General features: G+C 37.7%; 1 protein-coding gene across 1 annotated transcript in view; it reads right to left on the reverse strand.

The window, feature by feature from the left end:
• ZNRF2 (zinc and ring finger 2) overlaps positions 1-23,428 on the reverse strand; it is a 57,189-nt gene that overhangs the window by 27,512 nt on the left and 6,249 nt on the right. The gene's annotated exons all lie outside the window — the stretch shown is intronic.

The raw sequence follows: 23,428 nt of genomic DNA on the forward strand, positions 1-23,428 counted from the left end.
AAAAGTCTGTCAGCTCTTCAGCTTTAACCTGATATTTCTTACACAAGTGTAATTATCTTGATTTCGAAAGACCTCAAAACAGACCACTGCTTTGGCAAACAGATCTGTTGCCAATTGTTAACAAGTTACCACTTCTGGAACATAAAGCTTCACAACAACTCTAAGTGCAGTTTGAGACAGAAAGAAGAGTGCAACAATCCTACAAAAAAACAGAAATTAGACATGTAGGGAGCATTTAACCATTTAAAGCATGTAACCTGCTTTATCAGGGGGTTGGACTAGATGAGCTCAGAATCAACAGTTTCACTTTTACCAGGAATAACATCGAAAATTTAACAAAGGACCTCTGTTTTACAACCCACCCTTTACCAGTCTGGGACACAGGGAAAACATTAACTCAGAGGTGTCAACTCCTCTACCGAATCACTAGTATTTCCTGTAGCACCAAATTTGACTTCTCCCATCCCAGCCAAGCACGACCTGGTTTAGCTTGCGAGGTCACAGCCAGAGGCAATGCAGGATGAAGAATAATTAAGACAGTCTGGATTGTGATGCAACTACATAATAGTCTATGACAAAACCACTTAATACTTTTTTTTTTTTTAATGTCATTATCAAAGACAGTAGTCTTCTAGTTAAAGAATAAGATTGGCTGGACAAGTTTTATGACAAAAAAAAAGTCTGAGTGGTAGACTGAATTTAATCTGCTAGAAAAGTTAACACACAAGTGATAGACAAAAACCCACCCAGCAGGGATCCTGATGTACAACAGCTGTTAAGTATATCTACAGGACAACACAGAGCAAAAATACCTACTTAAAATTAACCAAAACCCATGCTCAATGCAAATTTCTTCATTGACATTGAGGAAAAACAACAACACTGTATAAGCGGCTATTGTGACTCCCGCCAGCATCCTCCACACCTGTGTCTGCTTCCCTATTACTTTGTCCCTTGCTTTTGTACTTTTTGGAGTCCACAACAAACTGATTCAGTCAACGCTATTTAATGACTTGATGTTGCACTTTCAAGTTACTGATGCCTGAGAATTTTGATCTTTACAGTTAATTATTATTCAGGTGTAGATGAAGTAACTGATCCAAAGCATTAGCATATTAAGTACCGCACTCCCTTTATTGAGACAATGCTTGTTTTTGGTGCAGATAGTAGGAAGCAACTCAAAACAGACAACTGGTAGCACACACAAGGAACTCTGAGCAGCAACTGAACATGTACTCTGAAACCACTTCCTGCGATAAAATACAGCTCTGATTCTTCCCATTTTAAGTGGTTCATATCTATTTATTCTTGTTTCAGTGCTGCATTTCATTTCAAATATTGCTCCTCTCTACTTACTGAACATCCCCCTCCAAGCTCACACATTGAGTAACACAAGTTATACCCACAGTTTAACAAGCGCAAAACAACCAATCACATATTTTGAAAAACAGGTTGAAGGGATTATTTACTTGGAGAAAACTTTGTCAGACAAAAGATAAATTAAAAAAAAATTCAGCCGCTGTGTAATCTCTTTCCCTAGGGCTGCATCTCAATCTGACTAAAATCTAAATTAGTATCTTAGTCCTCCAAAGACTCAAAATCACCCATAGCCATTTTATTACACTTTTCTTCAGAAACTGGCCTAGAGGTAAATTCAACTGTTATCAGCTAAACGCAGCTGATTACTTTAAAGTCTAGTCATAGCCAAAAAAACTACTAAGACTCATGCCTTATTCTCATTGATCTGCTTTTATATGGCATAACTGACAACTTATTCTGATGTTAAAAGCATGGAACTTCCTCATACGCTGCAGTCTGAGCTCTTCTGCTCCAGAGGTGTGTTTGCATTACAGCAGGTTAGCAATTACATTTATGGCTAGTTAAGCAGTGGGACAGTCATTAACAGTTTGCCCCTGCTTTCTGGACAGAACCCTTTAAGCTATTCCCTAGAGTCATCAGCATGTCTAAGTGGAAGCACAGGGGCAAGGGAAAGTCATCAACAGGTTTTCAGAACCACTTCTAAAGTTAACTCTTTTTTTTTTTTTTTTTTTTAAACATACCTCTCCCAGGAATGCTGGTATGGAAGACTTAAATCCAAAAAGAACAGTAGGGAGATACTGCATATGCAATAATATTATTATTAATAATAATAGCAGCACTCATCAGGGAGCACAATAAAAGGTCTTAATTTGAAACTATGCTTCAAAGTAGACAGCTGTGAAAGATCTTTCTGGTTACCCCCCTACAGTACTCAGCTGAATATGTTTTTCTTGTGCTGTGGTTTATCTGGCAGCAGCTCAGCACCACACAGCCACGTGCTTTCCCCAGGCGGGATGGGAGAGAGTCAGAGAGGTAGAAGTGCAAGAACTTGTGGCTTAAGATGAATACAGTTTACTAGGTAAAGCAAAGCTGTATGTGCAAGCACATCAAAACAAAGAATTTATCTGTTCCCTCCCCATGGGCAGGCAGATGTTCACCCATTCCCAGGAAAGCAGGGCCCATCTCATGTAACGGTTTCTCAGGAAGAAAAATACAATCATTCTGAGAGTTCCTTCTTCCTCCTTTACTCCAGCTTTAACTGCTAAGCACAATGCCACATGCTATAGAACATCCCTTTGGCCAGTTTGGGTCAGCTGTCCCAGATCCATCCCCTCCCAGCTCCTTGTGCCCCCCAAAGCCCCTCGCTGAAACGTCCTTGGCTCTGCACAGCACTGCTCAGTAACTAAAACACTGGTGTGCTGACAACACTACTTTCATCTCAACTCCAAACCACAGCATGGTGGGAGCCTCTATGAAGAAAATTAATTCTATCCCAGTCAAAACCATGATGTACTACTGTATGTCTGTCCTTAAGTCCTGTAAACAGTCCCTATTTTTAGCAATACAGTATCTCATGACTAAGTCTGGGATATCCGACTGCTACAGTTGTACTTATTACACAGAACAATACTATAAAGAACTCCAGAGGCAGAGGACACTACACTTAACTAAGACCCATGGACCAAACTAACAGCCAGTGGTAAAGGTATCTTTGTAGAAAATGACTAGCATCAGTTGCAAGCCAGAGACTACCATTACAGCAGAAAAAGCACCTTGAACTCTCAGCATCTGCTGAAACATTTTTCAAAGACAAATGAAATCCCAGCTGTCATTCCCTCATGTTGTTCTGTAGTAGTCACCAGCTCCTGGATTTAGCTGTCCTTCTCTAGAGGTGCACAGTGCATGTTTTGCATGAAGGATATTGATATTTCCAACTCCTTCAGCAACCCCAAACAACAAATTATTTTGAAGTTAAACACTATATACAAAAGAATACTTTGAAAGATAAATACATGAGCATTAAATACTCACTATGCCAGTTAAGGTCCTGAAAAAGCTAGTGTTTCCCCACCTATCCTCAAACCAGAAGGCAACAGTTTCATGACCCAGTTTACAATTAAGTACTCCATAAGAACAAAGACTCTATTGTACCACTGCTCAGCATGCTAATAGCATCTATAGCCCATGTTTGTTTTTACCACCAGTTTCAACGAACAATTCTGATAAGTTTATGAAAGTTTCACATTACTTCAACAATCAGCAACTAGCTAAAAGTAGCTTGTTCTTTACATGGCTTGTTTCACTGAGTTTCAAAGATAAAGTATTCACAAGCACTTGGATGACAAAGTGGAAATAATCATCAGAAGAGGTGGCATCAGGTGAAGTGTCCTGTGAAAACTTGGAATCTCAATTAGCTACTTTCTCACTTACAGGGATACAAGCTTACAAGGATAGCACAACGCAAGACACATAGTTCCAGATGAAAATGCAACTCTTACAAAGTCACCCGTTTCTCAGCATCCTTTATCCCAGACATGTCCCACCTGTGGCCCAGCCCAGCCCACTCTGCAGCCACCCACCACCCCTCATTTCACCATTACACCTTATTCATGGCATTGCTCTCTGGCAGTACATACATTTGCAAACAACTATTGTCAAGGAAGAAGCACAGGAAGAGTGGAATTTCAAAGACCTCAGATGAGCACTTGGAGAGCTCACTAGCCACTGCCATCAAACCAGATTGATGCACTGGTTTCACAAAAAATGAAGTCAAATATCCCACAGGTTTTATGTGTTTGTAGCCCTCTTTTGTTTTAATGAGTACTAAATAATTACAATAAGTTTTGTTGCTCATATACATAACCTACATGTTTCACAAGAGCTGCTCTGAAAGTAATGCCTCTTGTTTTATTATGTTGGCCCACAACATTAGACAGATGTTGGTGGTATGGCAGTAGAGGTTGAACCTCCCCACCAACATTGTTACTTGTTGCTGTGTGACAGATGGCAGCAGAGGAGCAGTCTGATAGAATGGCACCTGACATGGAAGTGTGTATGAAGCAATGGGGCGGGGTTGAATTCCTCCATGCAGAAAAAGGCACCCACTGACATTCATTAACGGTTGCTGAACATTTCTGGACACCAACTAGTGGGTGTGAGCACAGTGAGGCGGTGGGTGGTGTGTCTCACATTGCAGAGAATATTACCTGCAATAAAACAGTACACTGGGGAAGAACCACCTCTCATTCCATTTTCTTTCTGTACAGCAGGAAAGAACCGAGCACCAAAACTGAACTAGCTCACCCATCTAGCCAATAATTGCATGCTTAAGACACACCAGACAGAGCGATTCTCACAAACTCACATCAAGTTTCACAGCCTTGAGTACAATACTGAAAGTAACACATCACTTATGACAAAACCACAGTCATGGAAAAAAATACACTTACAAGAAAAGAGAGAACAGAAAGTTGCGGTGAAGGGACCAGAAAATCCCAAGGTGGCACAGGAAGTTTGAAATAACTGAACTTGCTTAAATAGCAGGAATTCAGTACTCAGAGGTGAATTCTCTCACTCATTCCCTCCTGAATCTATCACTGTCATCTTTTGCAAATGAACCTACAGTTAGTCAAGAAATCCCATCATTTCTCATGTCTATCCACAGAACTCATAACTTCTGTCTCTGGCAGGTTCGGAAACTGTCTGCAAGGACAGGTTAATGGGTGGCCATGCGGTATCTGTACCAGCTTCAACCTTTTATTGATATCTTGCTGTGCTTGCCTTGCTTTGCCAACAGATTTTTTGCCTGCAGTTCAGTGAACAGCAAAGCAAACAAAACCAATCCAACAAATGACATAAGCTCCTCAATCTCTACAGTATTCTTTTTTCCAAAAACATTTTGGCATTCATCAGTTTTGTAGCAGGAGGGGGAAAAAGTTAAAAAAAAAAAAAACCAACAACTTCCAGACAACATGGTGCAGTGTGTCACAGAATTGCACATAAAGGAAATTTTAAAGCAGTGTTAAACCTGCACAGAAGAATGGATCTTCCTTTTGACTGATGTTAAGCAGTAGTAGCAACAAGTGACCATGAATAACATGCACCAAAGAAAAAGACAGCCCCAGTCTGATCCGACTAAACTTTCAGCAGAAAATATTTAAACAAGGATATTGCTAAAACCACACTAAATGCATAATGATCTTACTGTCCATTAAAAATAAATATCTATCAAAGTCAAGTTTTTATATGCATATGTTTTCAAGTTAGATGGAAAAATCTCAGTTTACATTTAAGCAAGTCGTAAACAAAAGAGAAAGACTTACATGCACAGACTTTTATAAAATGTATTTGAGAATTAAGAAGCCTGACAAATGTTACTTACGCACTTGCACTTGTCCTTCAGAATTCAGAGAAATAAGTACAGGCAATCTGGAGGCACAGCATCCAGTAAATATGACAGTATGCAGGGTGGTATGCAAGAATACTATCATGCAAATAAGGCCTGCATAACAATGCTAAGACAAAACAAAATCAAAATGCCCCTTCCCATAACTTGGAAAATACCTTACAAAATCAGAGAAACATTGTTAGAAATGGCCTCAAGAGGTCACTGAGTTCATCCCATGCAGTGAAACTGGGTAAATGTACTTCAAGGAATTAATCTACCCTTGAAAATTAACTAGTGAAAGATTTTACAACCATCCTAGACAATCTGCAAGGCTGATCAGCTCAGCTATTCCTAGAGAGTTGGAAAATCTTCCGTTATGTCTAATCTGGCAGCCTTCACTTACAAAAAGAGATCGTTTATTTCTTGTGTGTTCAGTGGACACAGAAAACACGTGGTAACTGTCCTTTGTGAAAAAAAAATGCATGCTCACATTAGAAAACACGTGCTCCTCATCTTTTTCCTCCAGCCTGCTCAAAACCAGTTATTCTAATCTTTCCTCACAGGCTCTGCTATCTAGAACTTTCATTTCTATTGCTGTCCTCTGTCCAATTTTTAAATATCACATTGTCAAAATTGGGCAGAGCTTTCAGGCTAAGACTTTGTAAGTCCTATGCAGAAATGACTAGTTACCTGCCATAGCATTCTGTTGACACTAGATATTGAATGAAGGATACATACATCCTTTACATGCTTACCCTGTAAACAAACCAATTGATTGTTGTCTCATCCCACTCATAACCCATCAGCAATCCATAAATCCTCAGCAGACCTGTTACTAGCCAGAACCACTTTTGTGGTGGTGGTGGTTTTATTTCCCCTCACATTTAGTATTTCTCATGCAGTGAGTTGGGTTTTTTTTTGAGAAACATCTTTCCAACGTGTCAAAAACAGTGATGAATTCTATTCAGCTTTGCCTCCAGATCTTAGAAGTCTGGCATAATCTTTCATTTTTTAAAGTGCTCCCCAGGAATACTGAAAACAGACCTAATGTAGACCACTCTGAGATGCCACTTGAACTGCTCTCTTAGAACAGATAAAGGACTTTTTCCTAATATTTCTGCATCCACCTTCTTTTTCGTCTAGCCCATATTCTCTAAGTTTGCTGATAAGAATATCAAACAGAATAACAGGAACAGTCCAAGTAAAATGCCTCTACTTCCAATTTTTCATTTCATGTTCAACCATGTAAAGGACTATCAAATGAGATTCTAAGAACAGCAAAAAAATAGATGGAAATAATTCAGATTCTTGCTGAAGTAACAAAAGTACTGGTCAAGTCAAACTTCTGTTATGCCCTGATGTACTCTAATTTGTAATAATAATAAAAAGAGAAAGAAATCCAGTCAAGACCCCATGTCAGAGTTATGTGGCCACAGAATGATCTTTTCTCCTCAGCCAGCTGAAATGGAAAGACAAAATGAGTAACTCCTTAAACAAAAAAAACTATGAACCTTTGGACATGAAAGCACGTTACTTCAGCAACGCTAACACAACCTGGCAACTTTACTCTCACCATCAAAGAGAGTAAGAAAATTAATTCACACTAAATTCTAGAACAGAGAACTTGCATTTTTTTTAAAGCTATATTAAAGAAGTTAGAAGATTAAAAAAAGGGGAAAAAAAAAGAAAGAATGCAATACCAATTCCAGGGAATCCTCTAAGTGAGATTTCTAAATGCTGTAGTTCCCAGTACAAGCAACCACTCAGAAAAAGTTTGTCATTTTATGCAGAAAAGTTCTTTTTATAAGGGAGAAAGGACACAAATAGTTGTTTGGTTTCTGTCCTTCCTTATGCTGTCAGTGGCTTAAGCTAGGAGAACACAGCACCACGTGGAAAGACTTCTGGACAAAGAAATAAAGAAGTACTTCTCCCAGTTTGAGAGAGAAGTAGGAAATCACAAAGAAACAAAGAAGGCAATACAAAAGTTCCAAACTATAACTTCAGAAAACTTAACCAGACTAAACAATTTCTTCTTCTCAGCACTTACTGATTCTGACTTACTGACTCATAAGCTATAGCAATTTCTTCCCCCCTTTTGTGCTGTAAAACTGAAGTAAATGCACTTGTGAATTTATTGATGAAAACAAGGAATCTTCTCTTATGTTTACTTATTTAAAGCTCCCAGAGCACTCAGTGGAAAAGGGAAGAATATATGAAGTGGGAAAAGAAACGAACAACAAGCATGAAACTTATTTCATTTAAGGACAAACTTACAGGAGCCAATGGAATAATTAGAGGAGATTAGTTTGGATAATACTTCATTTCCTAAGCAAAACTTAAAGACGGACACTTTTAGTACATAAATTAATTCCCTTTACCCTGTTAATTGGGCGAGATCTCCAATAGCAATCATGGAAAAATAATGCAGTACAGAATGAAGAACAGGAATTGAACAAGACATTTTCTTACTCAGGAGTAAAGCCTTCATCAACTGCACCACTTGAGGTGTCTAATGCCAATGTAAAGCATGATGACAACTGTAACTGACAGCTGTGTGCTTTTAGAAACTGAATAACAATAAATAGTCACTAGAGGAGAGATGGGGTGGTGGGAAGCCCCACACTAAATATCTTGCAAACCAGAAGATAAAACTGCAGGTGGGAAAGACCTGTAGAAAAGTTGTTTTCATTTCTCAATACAAAAATAAGAATGGCTGTTACTAGAGGAACAAGTTTATAGGACTGATGTTTTAGATCAATGCAAGAACCCAACAAAGGGAGGAGGAAAGAATTCTCAGCTCCAGCTGTGTGCAGGGAAGGTGTACGGCTGGACATCGTCCTCCTCGTTCCACCATTTACACTGACTACAGACCCCTACAGATGACAGACCATTCATATCTCCTTTGTCTAAACTCCAACTGGGTCTATGCATTTTCAAGTTTACAAGCACAGTAACAAGAACCATTTTTCAAGTGACCTGTATGACATTAATTGGTTCTTTAACTTATTATTAATTGTGTTTCAGACAGGTCAAATCTCCTATCAGATCCATACCACAGGTTTCTTAATGGAACAGAAGCTGCTTAAGAAAAGACAAGCGTGAGCATAAACTTGTGTTGGGTTTTGGTTTTTTTTTTTCGGTAGATTTAAAGTTCAGACCAAGCCTCAGCTGTCTTGTAAACAAGGTTCTATATGCAGTCAAAATCCAAATGATTTTAAATTGCTGTATATGACAAACACTCTTTCAGTCAGGGACAAAAAACTTACCTACAACACCTTCCCCAGATGAACACCCTTGATTCCTGTAGCAGCTTCCCCGAGGAGGTGGGTGAGAAGAAAGGCCAAATGAGCAAGCGTTCTTTCATATAGGTGTAATAACTAACTCCCTTCCAAAATCTGATTCAAGGGGAACAAAGGAAGGAAAAATTTCCTCTCTCTCCTCTCTACTCACTATCAGATCTTTGGAAAGCACAGTTAAGTGCAAGGTCTCCATGTATCTACACTAGCCGAGTAACACTAGCTGTGTGGGAAGAAACGAGTTCATCACCATCTCAGAAGCTGGTGTACAAGGTAGCTTTTGCTACCTTGAAATAATTTTGTGGAGATGTGTAGAGGACAACAGAGTTGCCTAAATATGAAGTTAAATTAACCTGGACACATTTTGAAGCCTAATAAACTACATAATTTAGAAAACAAATTATCAGAAAGCACGGTCAATGATTCTGGGCACAAACATATTTTATTTGCACATTGTAGGCAGGACTAGCTTGGCAAACAAGTTTAGTTTTTTCAGTATGAAATGATGCTGAATAGCTCAATGCAAGTCAGCCTAGAGGTCTGCAAATTTCTCGCAAATGAAATGACTTAAAACTCTTATTAAGTAGATACTACTTATTCCCACCACTTTTTCCCTACGTCACCTATCACAGTTTAAGATCCAAATTATTTTCTCTCATTCCTAGTCTCTCCTAAAGCTAAGGTTGTTGTGGTTTTTTGGATGTTTTTTGTTTTGTTTTTTTTTTCCCCTTCTTCCTTAATTTTCCTACTCCCTTGCTTTTCTCCCATTCCCTGAAGCCATATTTTCCTCAAACACCTGCAAAAGATGGTCTCTTTCCATTCATCACTTCACAATGTAAGTTGGGTAAGTCAGGCAGGGTAACAGCATTCTACTGTTCTCTTCTGGAGTGACTGAGTAATTTGGTAAGACAGTGACATATTCTTACGCAGAGGGAACCAGTTTGTCTTTACCCCCACATTCCTCACAGTGTCCATAAGGTCAGTATTTTCACAAATACACTTGGATTAAGGAAAATGCTTTCATTAGAAGTCACGATTTAAAAAGCACAGGAAGAGCTACTCCAAGATCAGAAGAAAGAATGAAGTCCTAGATTTTGAAAAGGCACAGATGTGAAAATTTTGAAAGCTTGCACCGTACAAAGCAACAAATCTGATTAAAATTACATAAAGCATGATAATAAGAGAGGGGAGGGTGGCTATATCATGCTGAAAATATATATAATGATAGCTAAAAGGAAAGAGGTATGATGTAAAAACAGCTGAGTAATGGTTGACAAGTATGACTAAACTGAACATGTGAAACAGAGCATCTTGTCAGATGCAGAGAAGTCTTCTGAGCAAACTAGGCAAAATGCATTTAAGGTCTTACAAAAAAAAAGAATGGGAGAGACAAAGTAAACACTGCACTTGAAATGCAGCAGACAGGAACGAGGGAGTAAGCCCCTGGAGAAGGCAGCATCGTAGAAGACAGCACAGATATGGATGCTGCTTGAAAGCATGCAGAAGACAAAGTCTCTTGGAGAATTGGAAAACTATTATTCTACTACACAAACAAGGCGATAATGGAGACCTGAGAAAGCACAGCATTTACAGACAACTGGTCTGCTGTCTACAAAGTTTTTACCAAAATAAGTGAGGATACAAGAAGTCCCCACAAAGGCAAAACTTTGTGAAGTCTGATTTAGTTGAAATACTTACCAATAACCTACTTGTTCCTGCAGAAATAGAGGTAGCAGTGACAAAGAAAAAAAGGGGAAAACCAATCAATGCCAAAAAAGTCAGTATAAAATATTAGAAAGAGTACAACTGGGAGGAATCTAACTTTTTATTTACATTAATTGTTACAGGGGATGTTCTCAGGAGTTTAAATATTAACTCTAAACAACATTTCATATTTTAACAGCATAATTATATATCACAGATAGTTGTAGTTAAATTTATCATATCGTTATTCAATTTTAACTATTAAAAGTACAGTTTCAAGAGAGTCTATAACAAATGTTTAATAAAATGTGAGAGCAGGTTTTTAAGTTGGAATGATATTCAAGTTTTATAATTATTAATTTTGTAAAAGCGCCTATTTCTAAGACAGAACATTTTAATATTATTAAGAGAAATATCAAAGTGAAGAAAGCATGCAGAATGCCTCAGAGCAGGAATAGTAAAGAAGAGACATAATTGGTTCAGAAAAAGATAGAACTGAACCCATAAACAAGTGACACCCCCAACTAAGTTTTCTTTACTACTGTCATTAAAGCTAAGGAAAATCAAGCTATTAACTCTCATGCTATATACATGTCAGTCACAACAGATTTGCCCATATTTCCAGCCTTTTATCTCACAGAGTATGTAATATCCACGTCATAGTCTGCAAAATCCTACTCACAGGATATCCATGAATACGAAGCCAATTTTTAAGTCAATGTACTTAGTCTTTTTGAACAAACTGTTAAGAAATATTTTGTGCAACAGTTGTGCTTTAAATGATCATCGTAAAGAATGCTAGTGAATATTTTCCTTGATTTATACCTGCTGCGTTGGTCTATCTGTCAAAATTGTCTGTTTAGAAATTTGTTTACAGATACTTAAGCACCTACTCTTAGAACAGAAACATCTTGTTTACATTAACTAGATCATGCTAAGAAGATGCTCATATGCAAGAATACACACACACACACAATAGACTGCAATTGGAACAAATTAGTTCAAATGACAGGTGTTTTGACTTTTCATCAGACTGAGTAATAACACATTAGGTAAAATGCTTTCACTTATCCAATTACGGCTTCCATTTAAACAAGTATATGTCTCCAGTGCTTTACTTATCCATAAGCTGTATTACCTATTGAAGTACAGCTTCAAACAAAATAATGACCTGACTTGAGTTTGAATACTGAGATGACATCAAACTACAGTATACTAACAAGTTATATTTTTAAAGTAAAAAAGGTGGGTTTTTTTGTTTGTTTTTTAAACTTGCTAAAGATCAATCATAGTTAACAATCCGGGAAGTCTTTATAACATCAGGGTCACAGCATGCCAGGTACTGCTTGTGTGTTTGTTTGCACACATGCATTAGCCCATCCCTTGCAGTACCCACATACTATAGTGGACAAGGAAAAGCAATGTTTACAATGGGAGCAATGTCTCCATTAGAAAGGCAGAAAAATTTGTCCTAGCTTATTTAGCAAGTCAGGTGATTCTTGTAAGTCTCCAGGTATTATGATACATAAGAGGGCCTGGTTGCCTACCATGACATTGAGACAAGGGTAATGGAAGATGCAAACCATGACTAAATTAGCACTGGCTCACCACATAAGATTGCTGTCTTAACCAGAGCCTTACCTAAAGAGAGAGCAAGACTCTACCATAGTTCCCTAAAACCAATGACCAAACAGAATAGAAGGAATGAAACACAAAAAAAATTATTTTGAAAAAAAGAAAAAAGCTCTTAGGACACCATAAAGAATGCCTGAGTTTGCATCTGCACACTCCTTGGTCATTCTACTCGTTCATTCCTTCACCTTACATTTGCTTCAGCAGCACTATTTCCTCTGCTCCTGCTGTCCATTCCTGTACACCCCTGTCAACCAGTGAGGAGCCAGCCTGAGCAAGCATTGCTTTAAGCTTTCCCACTGCACACTGCTGGTTTAGCTGGCCTGCCAACAAAGGCTAAACAAGCCAGACACTGATAGGATCAAAACAGCAGCTAGAGGGCAAAGACCAGTAAGGTGAAATGAACACCTGCATTTAAAAAAAAAAAAAAAAAGAAAAAACCACAAAAAGAAACTACATCCAATCAAATTAAAGACTGTGGACTTCTAGAACAAAAGACAAGATAAGGAAGAAAGCACATGTGTTACAGGCATACTTCAGCAGCAAGCGATTTACTTAAAATACAAAAATCTTCCATAGCACACGTTAAATAGAATACATAGGCCTTTTCTCAAACAACTAGGATTTCATTCTCTTCTAATTTCTGCTTTTTGTTTTTAAAGTGTAAGATACTCATTAAAATAATTATTAAAATTCAGAGATCCAAATTCCTGAGTTAAACAATACTAGTAACCTAACACCAAAACGATTAGAGAGATTTACTTGAATTTTCTCACTGTAGTCTTCCATTATAGGATGAAAAAAATTACAATTTCCCAAAAATTTTCTGTGGGGGAAAAAAAAAAACAACCCAACACAGTAGTTCTCAAATGGAACCTTAAGTTAAAGACCCATCCTCTCTGCCAAATAGATTTTTTTTTTTACCCTTAAATATTTGCCGAGTTGTTACTTCTTGCCTTTCACAGACCAGGTTTCAAGAATTGCAAATAACCAACATCATTTATAGTCATTTTAAGTTAGATCTCCCTCCTTCAACTAAGAGGTGTATTAAAAAAGAGCTTCTTTCAGTATACAGAAGACATACTTTCAATCGCTTATAAAAGAAATGCCTCCATTACACTCCTGATGGATAACTGTCTCACTCTTAAACCCTGTTGCCAGTTTTCAAATGTTTTCTTATCCTGGACCTTAGGAAGAGGTGTCAAAATAACCCTTTCCCACACGTACATCAACCTAAACCCACAGCTTTCTTTACAGATGCAAGCTCACTGCACAAAGGTGTATGCAATAACAGAATCTTTGGTAAATTTCACACTATGGCCACCAAGACATTCTTGAGATCAAGCCAAATGTCATTTAACTCTAGGGAAAAAAAAACAAACACATTTGTTCCAGTTCTTTCATTCATGTTAAAGACTGCTGAGTATTAAGGCATGGACTTATAAAGAACAGCCTATGCCTCCAAGTTTGTTTTATCATGTAACTTCAAAAATATATAATTTTTTAAAAATAATTATTAACTAGCATTTTCAAGAACATCTAAAAGTTCCCAAGGGAGGTCTAGCATTCCTGTTGATCATTACAAAAGCACACTCTTTCTCTCCCTTGTGGAGGTCTAGCTGTACCTGACCTTTACAGCAGTTGTATCAAAGTAGAAATCAGTAAACTGGGAGATCTATCAATAAAAGAAATCATCTTTTATTGTCATTGTGTTGTGGTTTTTGTTTTGCTTTTTTTTTTTCCTCCATGAGAAGCAAAACGCTCAATACAATTCCTGTGCTGTGTAGTAAGAATACCATTTAAACTTGTTTCTTTTCTTTCTAGATCTGTGTAGACATTGTACCATTCATTCTATTAATCCTATAATCTACAACAGCAGTTTCTGTCTTGGAAGACATCTCCCCAGGGCAGTATGAAGGCTACAGAAGACTAACAGCTGCCTAATCTTTCAGGGAGATCCTCCAGCTCAAGGCTGAGAATAAGTGAATGCTGAACTTGTTCTGTTAACAAAAGGCCTCAGTCTGACATGCTGTCTGCCTGGTACTTTCCACAAAACTTGGTAGGGCAGACTGAAATTCTGCTCTTGGTGTAAAACTGATCCTTAGCTAAAACTGTGACCAGAAAACAAAGATGCATTCAGAAGAGTTGTATAGCACACGTGTGACTTAAATATTTACACAAAAGCAAATGCTTCTGGATAGAAGTCAAGTTCAGGAGCAGAGTTCAAAGCACTTAACGATGACCTTAAGAAAAATAAAAACTTCAACTCATTTGTCAGGACTCTGTGCAACAAAATTCATATAAGTTGCTCTAAATGTTGAGATAAACTAATCTTTTTATACTATCAGCTAGTTAGTTTCTCAAGTAACATACAGTAGCAACATTTCAAGGGAAAAGAAGTTAATTTAAGCTATTCAGGAAAGAGTAATGTTTCAGACGTGCTTATGTCATCTCAGCACATTACTCTACCTGCAGCATCAGTGAAATCATAAAGCCTGAAGTATGTTGTTGCTGCTCTTGACCTAGCCTGGCACATATCATAGTACATATCGTAGTACAATCCACCAAAATGAAATAGAAAGCCTTTTGGAATAAATTAAAATTACTGAAAACAATACAGTCTTCTAATCTATGAATATTTTGGAAAGAACATATTACACAAGACTGAGTCTTTAAGATGAATTTAGACAAAAAAAATCAGACCTCAAACATATAATACGAACAGCTACAAAGTTATTTTTTTTATTTGTTTTAAATAGACAGGCTTTTTGTACACAAGCAATTTATAAAACTATCAGTTATTATCACCTCTATTATCAATCTCCATTCTCTCAGGGACAGTTTTACTGAAAGAAATTGAAAGTAAGGCAAGAAAAAAGAAACCCTCCTATAAAACTACTAGTTTTTGCACTGGTCCATCTGTTAAATCAAGTATAAAATATATTTAAATATAAATGTAGATGTTGGGTTCCACCTCTTAACCACGTCCCCCCAGTACAAGCAAATATGAATTTTGTTTCATTCCCTATTCAATCTTCATACATCTCTTCAACTACTCAGGGAACAAACAAAATCTCTTTCATCAAACCCAAGAAACCACAGTACTACGGAAATACCTTGTAGAATACGACTTCACTAAAAAAATCTTAGACTTACAAGAAAAACATGTTACTTACAATACCTCCAATCAAGTAAATTTAAGGGGAAAAAAAAATCCAAGAAGTAGAAGGCAACTCCAGCTACTACCCAATAGCTTGCCTCAGTTCCATGATATATGGCAGAGGCCTCTCCTAAATAAGGTTAACAATAAGCTGTTATCATAGAATGGCTTGGGTTGGAAGGAAGCTTAAAGATCATCCAGTTCCAACCTCAGTGCTGTGGGCCAGGTTGCCAAATTAGTGACAACTGACTTAGAGCTTTTCCAAGATAATGAGAAAAATAACACTGATTTTATTTACTTATGGTATTTTCTTTTTTCCTTTTTTTTTTTTAAAGTTGAAATACATATATTCCAACAATTGGAACAGCAAAATCAGAATTAAATCCCCTCTCTCCCCCCCCCGAAAACTCACTCGATTTCTTCCAATGGGGAGGGAGAAGAAACATATAGGATCATAGAATGGCCTCGGTTGAAAAGGACCTCAAAGATCATCTAGTTTCAACTTCCTTGCTGTGGGCAGAGTTGCCAACCATTAGACCAGGCTGCCCAGAGCCACATCCAGCCTGGCCTTGAATGCCTCCAGGGACAGGGCACCCACAACCTCTCTGGGCAACCTGTTCCAGTGTGTTATCACCCTCTGAGTGAAAAACTTCCTCCTAACATCTAATCTAAATCTCCCATCTTAGTTTAAAACCATTCCTCCTTGTCCTATCACTAAAATGTGGCTTCATTTTTTGTTTACTAGTAGCCTAAAAAAAGCCGCTGGTGTTCTTAAGGAAGCTAGCGTAATGGTATGGTAACATACCAAAAGCACTTCAGCATATCAAATAAATAATATTTACTTTAGGATTCCCATCCCCAAGGAAAACCCTGCAACATTTCTAAAAAGATAACAGTAAGTCAGAAAAAAAAGCATGCATCTTAAATAAACTGCACTTAACAATAGGGAAAAACAAAAAACAAAATCCACAAAGCTCTCAGCATTCAGGGTCATAAAAAGAAAGCAAAAAGGTCACTGAAGTATTTACAAACTATCTTTTCACACATGAATCAAAGTACTGGTGTGCTTTCCATCCTGGCTTTGAAAGCTATTAAGTGAAATTAAATATTTACATGTTTTGTTCTTTTCTTCAACATAAATGATGGATCTGATCTTGTTACCTCAGCACTACTGAATGCAAAAGTGTCTCCCTTCAGAAGTACTTCAGAATATTAATTTCTGAATTTTAACCTCTTGTCATGAAAAACTAATGTTATTTCAAAAGGTTACTCCTTCAGTGAGCCTCCTACTGCTCAAAGCATTTTTCTAACATTAATTCAAAACATACCACATTCACGTACCTTGAAGTTTCCCCAAATTTTTAACTTTTGAAGTCAAATATTTCATTCACCTCATTTCAAAAAAAAAAAAAAAAAAAAAAAGGATGTCATACTGTGTCAAAGATAACTGGACAGGCAGCATGATAACAGAATAAAAATCTGTATAACCTGCTTTTCATTTTTCTACTTTCACATATTGGAAGGAAACAGGCAGCAAGGCTCAACTGAAACTACAACATGAACAAAACTTTGAGTTGGAAGTGGGAACTTCCTGCAGGAAGTCCTTAAGCCACACCAAAAAAAAAAAAAGTGAAACTAATGATAAGGAAAATAGATCGCTAATGTCTGTAAAAGCTGACAAGAAACCTCCTTCCTTGGATAAACAAAAATCACAAATGACCTGTAAATGTACAAGTTTGATTTCTGAAAGAGTTAAGAAAAAGCCTTCCAGAGAAAGTTTACCCAGTCCACCTCCTCAGGAGCTGTCAAAGCTGCCTTTTGTTCCACTGGGACTGGGGGAAACGAATCTCTCGCAGGCCGCCAGCCTGGCTCAGCATCCCTCGCAGGAGCTGGCACCGCACCTGCTCAGCCCGCGGGCTGCAGCACGCCTAGAGGGGCTCCTGCCGGAGCTGTCCAGGGCACGGGTGCTGAACAGGCCGTGGGATGCCCGAAGCTGGCTTGTGAAGGTTAGGGTCTGCCTCTGCTGGGCTTTGGGGAGTATCTAAACGCTGAACGAGTTTTCCTTGATCAATCTTGTGTTAAACCAGCTGTGAAGTGCACTTAGAGAGGTAGGATAATGATGACACAAAGCAATACGTTAATACACATCAAGTCAATCAGAATCAAGTCCTTTTAAAAGGTTTTCACACGTTCTTCAGGCAACATTCATGACTTAAAGAAGCAAGGACACTACTTTCAGTTTGCATAAAGGTCGATGAGATATATAGGAGCATAAAGCCACTGCAAATTTCCTCTATTCAGCACTAGTGCCAACTTTCACGCACAGTCACAACAGTACGTTTGTACTACAGAAAGTTTTTTTTTTTTTTTCTAAGTCCAGTTAGATGGTTAGAATTAAAAAAAGAAAGCTACAGCTGGCTTCCTTGTCTATATGGAAAGAAATAGCTTCAAGTTTACCAGTTGTAAGAGAAAGGCAACAGCAATGTAGTTGCTTTAAAACAGTTTAGGACCCCCCACAAAAGATAAAGGTTACAGTCTTGTAATAAGCAAGTAATTGCTTACTCCTTTCCAAGGATCACAGCTCACCAAATACACCAAAGGTGGCGATCTCTAAGTAGAGATCCCTCCCTGGTGGTGGCCAGCCCTTAAATGAGGTTAGGGAGGGGTGGAACCAGGTTCCACTTCTTCCTGTCACACAGGTGAATTGCTTCCACCTGTGCTCTCAGGGCTGGCTACATCCACTCACAGGTACTCAATCACTGGTTCAGGCTGTGACTTAACTGTTCCCATACACCAGTCAACCCAACCAGTAATGTAACACAACTCTCTTTAGCGAGTTAATTTTTTCAGAAGTTCTGTTACCAATCAAACCTCCTGCATCTGAGTAGGCAGACAATCACTGACAGGAACAGCAACTGAAATGTTTTCAGACAGCTTTTTGTTGTTAAATATTGCCTGCCTCATTACCGCCCTGGTCCTTCTTTGTCAGACTTTAGCAAATTAGAGCTTTCTACAAGCTAAACTCAAAGTAAGTAGATACAAGAGCTGAGATCTAAATGGTAACAGCACAGTAAGTGTCCTTTCAGTTACATTTTGAGACTAAACACTGCTGAAATTGTATCTAATAGCTAGATAGGGTCAAGTGCAGTTACATAAAACAGAAGAGCCCTTCACATTTGTAATGAACAATCCTAAGAAAAAAATGTATCAATTGCAAATTTGCACATTCAGAACTGGGAAGCAGTTGCCAAACAGAAAGTTCCTTACTGGGGAAAGTTTTCCCATGGCAACATTAGTTGTCACAATAAAATAACCAAGAAATGAGACTGCTTGCCATTAAGAAATTAAGAAAAAAGATAGATGAACGTTACCTGGTCAGAATGGACTAAATCTAGCTGATCCTACATTTCAGTGATGGAAAGGAACAATTAATCTCGAGGTCTCTTCAAACACTATGATCATCAACAAAAAATATTTTTCACTCACACATTACCTTTCCTTAAATCTGTTTTTGTAACCCTTTTGTGTAAACTTTTGGAGGAAAAGACATTGTCTGCCTACAAGTCTAAAAAACAATCAAGAAAAGGTGTTTACAATGTTAAGAGCAAAGCCCATTGTTTTCCAGCACACTGCAAACAAAGGAAGATGCAGTGTTGAAGTACTGTGTATACATCAGAAACTGACTGTAGTTGGCAAAGTATCTTTCTCCTGTCCTTACCCCTCTATGGACTAGTACCTATGGAAATCTTCCTAGACCATCTAAATGAGGCTTATTTTTCACACAGTTCTCAGAATTTCACAGTTAGGAAGGTACCACTGAAAAAACCACATACACACACAAAAAAAGACTATAAATCTCCCATAAATCCCACTATACTATACCATATTCTTCAAAGCAGATTTGGGAGTACACTGAAAATTTTGCATGTGCAAGATTCATTGATTTAATTACAGGAGCTTGACATACAAGTAATTGTTTTGGCATGTTAACTTCAGTGTTCCTCTCCCATAAAAACTGGGGTAAAGATTAAAAAAAAGAATTAAATATAATACCCAAAATTACGTCTTTCTAGGAGAAAATCTGGAGGCATTTTTTTTATGGTTTTGATTTTGTTTTTGTTTGTTTTTAAACAAAGCTGGATGGTATAATGGTCCTAAATTAGTATTTCTGTAGATCTATGTTTTTTTGTTTCCAACAGTACTTTAGTACTGGCATTGTAAGTTCAATAACTTCTCCACACAGAAAGCTGCAGTAGGGCAGAGAAAAGGAAATAAAAAAGGAGAGGCTCTCAATAAGCAATACATAATAGCTTTAGTGTGTTAAGGCTCACAGATTAAGAAATCGGAAAACAACTGCATTAACACACATCTGTGCATCCCGATTCCTCCTAAATAAGAGTAATATAACCCACACCACTGTTCCATACATGCTTCTTACTCCTCCTCTCTCTTGCTTGCAAATTTGGCATGCTTTCGTTGGATTTCTTTTGTGGCTAATATTTTCTGCGGTACTTATATTTTTCACTTATTTTCATTCTGAATCTTTGCAGATTTGTCAGGCCAGCCACACATTTGATACAAACGTTTGATTCTAAACATATTTCAAAGAATACTTGCATGCTATGGCTAACAAAGTTTTAGAATTAAGAACAGGACACAGCTGTTAAACAGCTGAGAAACAGTTCAAATCCATGTTGAGAGAGAGAAGAAAAATAAGAGACCTTAGAGATATATCTTATAATTGGTATTATTTTGCAGTATGTATTCTCAAAACAGTTTACAAACATCATGTTAAATCAAGTAAACATATTTTACTACTTACAAGACTTGAGAGCCTTCCCTTTGTTGACTTCTGCTTGCTTAACATGCAAGCTGAGGTCTTTGTAAATGAAGGGAAACCCAGAATATCCCCCAGTTTATATCATCTCATGCAGACCAGAATACCTTCAGACTTCCTATTCTCAGCTTTTTAATATCAGAGTTAGAGTAATTTCCAGTATTAAAAAGCAGAAGAGATACATTAGCCCAGCACCCCGTTTCTCAGCATAGCTAGTAATCCCGAAGCATCACTAAATCACAATGGTTATGTAGCTTTTCAGACTTGAAAAGCCAAAAGTATCCAATACAACTTGCAACACTCTTGCTAATACCATGTGTACATCCATTAGCTAAGCCTGCCACTTCCATTAGTTAACTAATGAACTACTGGTGCAATTGCAGATATGGAAGCAAAAAAATCTGTGGATAGCAAAATGCAAGAACTGCCTCTCTAGTACATTTTCTGGATACTTCTAGCACTACTGTTGAGCGCACATTTTGCTCCAACAAAATATCAAGTTAAAATATAAAATCTGTATGCTAGTATTCTTGTCAGTATGATAGAATTTACCTAAAATTGAGGCCAAAATCATTAAAACACTATTAAAATCAAGCAACACTCATATATAAATAATTATTTTGAAGATAAAGACTGCCACATCTGTTACAGTAAACATAAGGCAAGTTATACTTAGCATAGATAAAGACTGTTTATTTTGAGAATAATTTTTTTCGAAGCATTGAAAAGAATCTGTAGGAAAGAATTCTCAGATTCATGTCTTTTCTAGCCCTACTAAAAGCAGGAACTGCAGGAAATGTTTTATTCTGACACTTAATAGAAAAAAAAGTACAAATACTAAATGAGCTTTAAAAACAATTACCCAGTAGACACAATTAACATGACCAAAAATCAAAGCTGGCCAGACCCTAGAAGAAAATCGACACTGTGCAGAATTTAAGACCTAGAATGCTTTTGACAGACAACCACTCTGAGATCTTTTGCTTCATGACAGTTTAAATTTGCCTACCTGTGTGGATAGGATCAAACAATCTCAACACTGGTGTCAGCTCAAGTGGTCTTCATAAAACTTAGTTCTCATCCACTTTTCACAGATCAAGTTTTCTCCAACATATTAAATTGTTTAGAGTCAAGAAATGACACAAGACTAAAATTCTTTTGAACATTTGTGCTGAAAGTAAAATGTTCAATCAGTAAGTACATTTAAAAGGTTGATTGCTAGCATGACAGACACCAGTTGATGAAAAGTCATATATAACCACCAAAGCCCACCAGAAAGACAAAATGAGAACAGCCATTATGCATGTTCAGGAGATGTGCCGGCACTGACATAGCATGTAATCACCTAGCACTGATAACACCCTAGTCGCTCAACTAATCTCTCACATCTAGAAATTTCACCTTCAATTTTTAAAACAGCAATGAAATTACAGTATAAATCAATCTGACATGGAGACTAATTATGGCAGCCCAACTAGGAAGTGTTTTGAAATACTGATAGTTTCAAAAACCATTTACAGTTGAAGTGCAGCTAAATAATTGCTTTGTATAAGTGACACCTGGTATGGAAAGCCAAACAAATTGTAATGGCCTAGTTTTTCTTGCCATTATTCTTAGATGAATGTATTATAAGTTACTAGAAGACATGCAAAGTGCATGCCAGATGAGAACGCTGTATTTATAGCGCACTAAGTCAGTCAGCAAACAGAATCTACTAAAAATATCCACAACGGTATGCAGCACACCCACTCTTTGGGGACTATTCACAGTCTGGGGTGGTCTGATTTTCAGACAGAGCAAATGAGGATGAAGAAAATAAACCAGGTAGGTCAATTCCTGAAGAAGTCTGAGTTACAGCAGGATCACACAACAGTTTGTATTCTGTCTGGCAACCAGTCAAACATAGAATCATAGAATGGTTTGGATTGGAAAGCACCTTTAAGATCATCCAGTTTCAACTCCCTTGCTACAGGCAGGGACACCTCCCACTAGACCAGTTTACTCAAAGCCTCATCCAGCCTGGCCTTGAATGCCTCCAGGGTGGGAGCATCCACAATCTCTCTGGGCAATCCCAAGTCCTTCAAGATTTTTCTACATCCTTCCTGATCTCTCAATACGATGCGATTTACACACAGGGAGTGGGAGCAGCACATGCTGCTGAGTGAAAGCAAGAACAATCCTCATTCCTACTACAGCTCACCCTCCTGTTTTTGCAGGTGTCAGGAATTTGAAGCCTATCAAATAACAGGCTCCAGCGAGCTCTGGATACACACCAAGACATCCTTATGAAAGTCACAGTGATCATTTACAAAGGAAAGGCAGCCTTGGGAACATAGGCGTTTGTTTAGGAGATATCTAAGCAGAGAGCAGACAATTTCTTGTATGCTTATGAAATGCTGTTTTGGTCTTTGATTTATTTTGGTTTCTTTTAAAATTATTTTTAACAATAATAATTTTCTTCTAATTTATCAGGTATACATCTTTAAAAACATTTCAGAACAAAAATTCAGAGAAATTAAGGGTTTCTCACTCTTCCTTTTCAAAGTTAAGCACATGCAAGAACAATGTGTTCCATTACCACCATAAATGAACAGAATATGTAGAAATGAGCTTGGGTCTCTCCTGAAACTAATTAAAGCATTAATGAGCAGTAGGCACTTTGCAGAAGAATCTTGAAAATAATACAAGTTTGGTTCATGCATCTGCAAGTAGCAAGGAAAACCTATCCCAACAATTTTCATAACGTTATTCCTAAAAGTTTCATGCAAGAATAAGATAGTAAATTAAGAACATTTACGTGATGAACTTTTCCATGAACAGCTGCCAAGAACAGGAGAGAACTTACCCAAGCAGATGGGTAGGCAATGCGTTTTAAAAATAGTTTTGAATTTTTAGCAGTGACAAAAGGCTTTCTTTACAAGACAAAGAAATGACATGGAAGGCTGTTGGAACGTAGTCTGCAATTATGTGAGAACGCAAGGAGAGAGACACTGTCAGGATAGCAGGGTTGGATTAGGTACTAAGAAGAAATTAAAGAGGAAGGCCCTGTTTGAACTGGCACTCTAAAGGCTGTCAGATGCTATCGCCACCCT

The sequence above is a fragment of the Numida meleagris genome, chromosome 2 (genome assembly GCF_002078875.1).
Source record: "Numida meleagris isolate 19003 breed g44 Domestic line chromosome 2, NumMel1.0, whole genome shotgun sequence".
Lineage (NCBI taxonomy): Eukaryota > Metazoa > Chordata > Aves > Galliformes > Numididae > Numida > Numida meleagris.